Source organism: Xenia sp. Carnegie-2017, unplaced genomic scaffold (assembly GCF_021976095.1).
Source record: "Xenia sp. Carnegie-2017 unplaced genomic scaffold, XeniaSp_v1 HiC_scaffold_24, whole genome shotgun sequence".
Taxonomy (NCBI): Eukaryota; Metazoa; Cnidaria; class Anthozoa; order Malacalcyonacea; family Xeniidae; genus Xenia; species Xenia sp. Carnegie-2017.
Genome location: NW_025813487.1, coordinates 18605982 through 18614344, shown reverse-complemented (window position 1 = coordinate 18614344; position 8363 = coordinate 18605982).

Genomic DNA, 8363 nt, shown 5'->3' with positions numbered 1-8363 from the left:
AGGCAATACTGTTTTTGAATAAGTATTTTCTATTTACTGATGAACCTCGTAAATTTCGAAATCGTAAATTTCAAAATTTGTCTTTGATTAGGGAATGCCTTGAGACCCATCTTGTTAAGAGAAGACCGTAGTTGGATAGTTAAGAACACCTTTAGTGATCTACTCTGGAGCGCCAATTGTAACAAAAATTGTTTACAGTTTATATGGTTTCATTTTTAGTACAGGGCTAGTGGGTTGTTCGACAACACAAAGAGAGAGCCTAAAAAATACGGGGACCTTTAGAAAATTTACAGTCTTAATACTTGAAATATAAACAAATGTACTAGAGAATCCCGACTCTTTAATATCGCAATGCTCCAGACATACAAAAACCTTCATCATTTGGGAGCAACAATAAAACTTTTAACGTTTTGATATTTCATTCTCAATCTGAATACTAAAACAACAAGAGCAATAACTTTAACTTTATAAATCAAAATTTCAAAAGTTATTATTAATATACATCTTGAAATTTGAGTGATTATTGTTACGTTGTTGTTCTTTTCTAACATCAAAGTCCTTTTTACAAATGAAATTTTCTTTAAGCAAGTTGGTTAATAATGCAGCGGTTTAATGCAAAAATCTCATTGGATAGCAGTTTAGTGGAAAATTTCCACTGATCCGAAATGATATTGATGGATAAGCGTGCATATAGCTTATAACTGATCAGTTCAGCTGGGCCACGCTTATATGTCTCGGATTCCCGTTGTAAGAAAAATATAAACTATAAAATGAAAATTTCAATGGTTACCAAATCAATGGGAAAATTAGACTAATCTGAACTTTCTAATTAGCGTGCTGCCTGCTGGATTTGCCAGAGCAGGGTCATTCACACTTACACATCTCGAAGTCCCGTCTGGTCCCGTTGAACCAACTTTTTTCTTTTCTATTGTTCTTTTTTATCGTTGTGAAGCCATGATTAAACAGGAAAGTTTAAAATCTCACTGTCAACGAAGGTAAAAGGACGAATTTTACTCTTTCATTTGTTTTTGTTGAGCAAATATCATTCTTTTTTTTGTATTTCATGTCATGTTCATCTTAAAAATAATAATGGTTTTCACCAAAGTTGCTTGACTATGTATACTTTCCATTTAATAGATAATGATTTTGAATGTATTGATCGATAATTAGGCCGATACAAACTGAACAATGTTGTTTTTAATGTGACTTATTTACAGTTAGTTTAACAGTAAATATAAGTCGTTGTAGATACTTCTGTTGCATTTTCATCTCTTTTGACTTCATGACTTTAGTTGATGTAAGAACGAGTTGATTTCTGTGTATTTAGCATTCGTCTTTTGATTTTTTGCCATAACCTGTGAATTTGTTTAACAACTGTATCTCCGAATTCGGTAGTTTTTCATTGATTTTAGTAAGTTTTGGAGCTTGGCTTGGTTTTTACTTTCAGAAAGTCTGGTCACGGTGGGGCGCACTGATTAAATACATCTATTTTATTCAGTGTATTTTGGTTCAATGATCACCACTTAGCATTACAGTTATATCATTTCAATAAAACTACGACATTGAATTACCATACTGAATATATTGCGTGAATATATGCACAGAAATATGAAATACGCCCATTGAACTGCATAATCAACAACGACATCACTTAGGTCAAACGTTGCGAAGCGAGAAATTGGGTCTTTCTGAAATTCTCACGGAAGAAAACCAAATTACAGGGGTATGTTACGTTTTGCTGCATTTTTAGTGGAATAGCGTACTTGTCCTTGTTGTCTTGGATGAAAATATTATTTTGCTGTAAAGTTTTGGCGTAAATATTCATGTAATTCCACAGGCGCTATTGAAACGAATCTCTTGTCGAGAATTCTTAGTCCAAACAAAAATTAGCCAATACTAAAATTATGTTTGTGAAGGAAAATAAATTTTTGTCTGAATTCGAGAAAATCTTCAATAATATGGTACACAAGTGTATACGTTAAAATACAACAGCTTTTTGTAATGATATGCTTTGATGAACATATCTTTAACTTAAAGTCGCTTTAAACCAAACTTTTTAAGAAGTTTAATGCATTTTGAATTTCATAATTTTAAAAGACCAAGACGAAACACTACATTAAATACAAAATCAGTATGTTGGCTTTCATTTCTTCTTTGATTCTTGAAAATATTTTTGGACGTCCTGTTGTATTGTTTAGTTAGGGGGTGTTTAGTTACTGGCAGTCATCAGCACAGTATACACAACACAGTCTTTATTGACAATAGTATGAAAATTCAACTGACAAAACATTAAAACATAGTAAAAGTACGTGTAAACCGTTTACAACTACATTAATTCTTATCCTGTAATAAATATATGCTTGTGGGCTTTTCTGTGGACCGAGTTGAAAACTAAACTAACTTCCAGTTGGCAGGGGCGGATCTGGAGTATGTCAACAGGGGCGGATCTGGAGTATGTCAAATCAGTCGCGCGACTGATGTTTGAAATTCAAAAATTACCTATTCATGTTAATTAAAAATTCATTAATTATTCTTACTTTATTATCGCATTTACTTCGTGATAAAAATCCAGCTTTATTTATTATTGAAAACTAATGACTGATCCAATGAATATCTCGTTGGTAACCAGATCAGTTGAATTTTAATTGACCTGGAATAACCGACTGATAAGCGGGGTGGCTTGACTGGTTCGACGGATAAAGGAGTCTATGAACGCCAAAAACCCTTATTTTATTGGTCAATGGCCAGATCAGTGGACAGTCTGGAATGGTCTCGACTGATAATAGGGTGGCCGGACGTAAAAGGGAGTCCAATTGCTATCTTACAATTGGTTCATTTGAATTTTGTTTTTATTGTGATTGGTTTGACGGATTTCGACTGATAGCCAACTGAACTAACATAGTAAAGCTCACTGTCTGAATTGAATGTTTGATCATTTCATAGTAATTTTTATAAGCATGATAGAAACTAAACTACAATCAGATGGAATTTATGGAAATCTTTTACAAATTCATATAATGACATGAATGCTGCTGTCGAAACTGTGAATTTTTTCAAGAGGGTGAAAAATTTATGGATAAATTGTAAATGCTTGGCAAAGACGATCTCGCGAGCGACATTTCAGTCATTGATGTTCAAAAGAAAGCCAACATTGTTTTGAGTTTTATCAGCAGAAATTTACATCCAAAATCGTAAGTAAAGGACAGGTGAAGTGTATGCATGAATGTAATATATCAAATGCTTCTAAAATTGTTGTTGCCGAAGGACTTTTAGCTATGATTTCTTTAGTGCTTGGGGAATCGTGGCCGTTATATGGCAGCGAAATCCTACATTCATGCAAATATATTTCAATGGACAAAAAATCTGCAGCCATAAGGCGCCATACTATTATTTACTTTATCATAAACAAATGTTTGGGGCTTTTCAGTTTATGATCATTGATCATTCAATCATTGGACAGTTATACTACATATTGTTTAAGATTTAAGAAAACTAACATTGATTACATGAGAAGCTGTTTACTATAACCTGTGATTTTGAGTCTTCTGATCCATGAAGCTTTTTATTGTGACAATTTGACTGAAATGGTATTAAATTTGGCAAAATAGCAAAGTATTTTTCATGATCACTAGGTAATTTTTCTGATGATCATTATAATTTCTAAACTAAATTATTTCAGATTTACATTTAAACGAGCTTTGATCATATGAAGAGATATTTATCATAACCAGTAACCATGACACATGAACCAATTTTAACATTCATGTAATTATATAATTAAAAGACATGTTAGTTACATTCTGTTTGTATTTGCAAATACAATGCTACTAGTGATTGCTATATAGCCCACCTTGCATATACTTACAGAAGATAATAGTCTAGTGAAATGCCTAATAAAGATTTATGGCATTAAGCTGTCCTTAACTGCAAATTTTCACTCTGATAATTTTTGCTTAATCTTTGGCAGAAAAATATTTTGAGTTTTTTCTCAAAAAGTGAATTTGCTGGGACTGATGTGGAGATGGGTAAAGGGTTACAATAAACTTGCATGGTTTGAAGCCTGACCTTTTCTATATCTATGAACTGTCACTTGTAGTACCAAATTTCTAACTTAACTCATTACATAGAGGTTTGAATGGGGGTCTCTAGGGGGGTCCATGCCTGACAACTTGGTAGAAATTTTTAAAGACTGTATCTGTTTTTGAATAGCATTATTGTAAAATAAATTTTACGTTGCTAGACATGCTAATGAGCCATATATTTGGCATGATAATGAGCCTAAATATTTGGCAAAACATTCAAGTATTGTTCACTTCATTATTTTTTTTTTTGGAAAAAACGTAAGCAAAATGTGTTGTTTTTACGCAAAAACGATGCCCACAAAATACATTTTGTATTGCTCTAAAACGCTGAAAATGGCATTTTCAAGGCTCTGAAATTCAAAATTTCTCAGAGGAGAATGCCTCAAACCCTCCAGGTGCGAAGCGGCTCCGACGTTTTATGACTGATGTTTGAAAAATCCTAGATCCGCCCCTGCCAGTTGCAATAGTTACAAACAGTTAGTAAAAGATAAAAATTCATTCAAAACTAAAGTGTTTTAGTTGAAAGAGAAGAATTTCTGTTCACTATTACTTAAGAATTACACAAAATTACTTTCCTGTACAGCTACTGTCTTTTCCTAAAGTTCATTTTGCTGAAACAATGTCAATCCTCATATATAACCAATTTTTCTTTTATAGTTTGTGTATAGACAGAAATACTTTAATTGCATAGTTAAATGATTTAAATTTCAAGTTCATTTTGTTAAGAACATTAGGAAAGTTAGCCTGCAAATTTGGTTGTGTTACTGTGTTTGCACAGGCTTATGCAAACTGAGGAGACCTTTTAGAGAACTTGACAGTTGATCAAAGCAAAGCAGGTTTTGCCCCTGCTTGAGCGTTCTCACAAAGATTTCCGACGTTTGCGTAAGATTTTCAAGGTTTGTGTTTTAATTTTCCACAAAGTGCATTGATGACTGTTTCACAAAATCTCTTTGATTGATTGAGGTTGAGCTAAATTAAAACTCAAAAAATTTATTGCAATGATAAAGACATTTCTGTGGTAGAATTAATGGAACATATTGCTACGCAAAATGTTGCCCATTTACGAGTAGAAATTACTATTTATTTTGATGCACCATGTTTAGTTCTGTGCACCGGAGATGGGCCGCAGCGCCGACTATTTTTACCAGTTCAGAATTGACAAGCCGCAGCTGAAAAACTGGAATTTTCACAGCACTAATCATGTTGACTCATGATTTTATTTTCAAAGATCATAAGCATTAAAATTCATCATTTAATTTTTTAGTGAAAATGGTAAAGACAAATTTAGTATTTTCGACTGTTACATTGATCACATTTCTTGGTCTTGCCAAAGGTATTTAACTTCAAATATCCATTTCTTTTTTTTACTTAAATGATTTTTGATGTATTTTTAGTTGTTGTAGTAGTAATATTTAATTAGTTTATTTTTTTATTCACAATTTTTGAATAGAACCTGAATTAAGAACATCAATTACTTTTGTTATGTTAGTAGAAGATGTATTTTTTCCCTAAAATATCTTTTTATAAGTCATAGATATTAGCTAAATTTCAATTTCAGGAACATTAATATCTCCACCTGATGGTCAAGAATTCCAACCAGTAAATTTGTTAACATATGAATCTCCAACATCATTTTTCCTTTCAACATATTCATCTACTGATTGAAACACAAAAGATAATTTATTTACGATGCTATAAAATCATATTTATGTTTAAAATACTATTAGCTCTTTCTGTTCAATTTGCATGCGCTACCTGAGATGATAAAAATCCTTAAAAGAAAATTTAAGCAAATCGCTCTTTTATAGCAAACTTTAGCAGTGGCCACACAATGCAATTAACATCTCGACCTTTTCCTTAGACATAATGGAAATGTTCAATTCAATCTATCCATTGCTCAATCAAAATGCTCCAATCTTGTTATCATATGTATATTAGTATTGTATACAAATAAACTCTTTTGATTTTTTTTCATGTTTTTAAGTTCCATGCTTCTTCTCTAGGCAACGTTCTTTGTGATGACGAAAAAGAGAGAGTAAAACAGTGCAAAATAGAATGGTGGTGCATTATTTTCATAACTTTAACATCTGGAATTATCGTTGGAATTTTCGTCTCTATTTTATTTTTTTTGCGTTATCGTCAACATTGGTTAAGTAAAAAAACTCAACAGTTTCAATCTCCACCTGAAGTTAGGAAAAATTCTGTTGATACAACTTATCAAGAACTGGACATATCGAAAAGGAATATAGAAGATAATAATTATGAATCTTTGCAAAAAAATAATGAATCGGAGTACGTGATAGCCAACGAAAGCAGAAATTATGAGAACAGTAATTTGTTTTCAAGAAAATCATAAATTTATTCTAAACATGTGTTCATAAACATTTTCCATGTTGTAAAGTCGCAATGGCGCTTTTACGAACATTTACATATTCTGATAAGATTTGAATTTTGCATCTTTTCCTCCCTTTGGAGCTGCCAATACTTTATGATTTCCAGAAGGAAGCCATTTTTGGATAGGAAAATACACTGGTCATTCTGACTCATTCATTGGTTGTTTTTGATAACAGTGTTTGGTAATACTGTTTTTGAATAAGTATTTTCTATTTATCTTACTATACACCTGCTTTCCTGACTTGTTTCCTGTGTATACCAAATTGTTTAGAACAGGATCATGAAAAGGCTCTGAAAAAAGCACGAAATCTTATTTCTGATGAACATAAATCTTAATTTCAAAATTTGTCTTTGATTAGGGAATGCCTTGAGACCCATCTAGTTAAGAGATGACCATAGTTGGATAGTTAAGAACACCTTAAGTGATCTACTATGGAGCGCCAATCGTAACAAAAATTATTTACAGTTTGTACGGTTTCGTTTTTAATACAGGGTTAGTTGGGTGTTCGACAACACAAAGAGAGCCTCAAAAATGCGGGGACCTTTAGAAAATTTACAGTCGTAATACTTGAAACATAAACAAATGTACTGGAGAATCCAACTGTTTAATATCGCGATGCTCCAGACATACAAAAACCTCCATCATTTGGGAGCAACAATAAAACTGTTAACGTTTTGATATTTCATTCTCAATCTGAATGCTAAAACAACAAGAGCAATAACTTTAACTTTATAAATCAAAATTTCAAAAGTTATTATTGATATACATCTTGAAATTTGAGTGATTATTGTTATGTTGTTGTTCTTTTCCAACATCAAAGTCTTTTTCACAAATGAAATTTTCTTTAAGCAAGTTGGTTAATAATGCAGCGGTTTAATCCAAAAATCTCATTGGATAGCAGTTTAGTGGAAAATTTCCACTGATCCGAAATGATATTGATGGATAAGCGTGTATATAGCTTGTAACTGATCAGTTCATCTTGGCCACGCTTATACATCTTGGATTCCCGTTGTAAGAAAAATATAAACTATAAAATGAAAATTTCAATGGTTACCAAATCAATGGGAAAATTAGACTAATCTGAACTTTCTAATTAGCGTGCTGCCTGCTGGATTTGCCAGAGCAGGGTCATTCACACTTACACATCTCAAAGTCCCGTCTGGTCTCGTTGAACCAACGTTTTTCTTTTCTATTGTTATTTTTTATCGTTGTGAAGCCATGATTAAACAGGAAAGTTTAAAATCTCACTGTCAACGAAGGTAAAAGGACGAATTTTACTCTTTCATTTGTTTTTGTTGATCAAATATCATTCTTTTTTTTGTATTTCATGTCATTTTCATCTTAAAAATAATAATGGTTTTCACCAAAGTTGCTTGACTATGTATACTTTCCATTTAATATATAATGATCTTGAATGTATTGATCGAATGTTAGGCCGATACAGACTGAACAATGTTGTTTTTAATTTGACTTATTTACAGTTAGTTTAACGATAAATATAAGTCGTTGTAGACACTTCTGTTGCATTTTCATCTCTTTTGACTTCATGATTTTAGTTGATGTAAGAACGAGTTGATTTCTGTATATTTAGCATTTGTCTTTTGATTTTTTGCCGTAACCTGTGAATTTTTTTAACAACTGTATCTCCGAATTCGGTAGTTTTTCATTGCTTTTAGTAAGTTTTGGAGCTTGGCTTGGTTTTTATTTTCAGAAAGTCTGGTTACGGTGGGGCACACTGAGTAAATACATCTATTTTATTCAATGTATTTGGGTTCAATGATCACCACTTAGCATTCCAGTTATATCATTTCAATAAAAATACGCCATTGAATTACCATAGTGAATATATTGAGTGAATATATGCACAGAAATATGAAATACGCCCA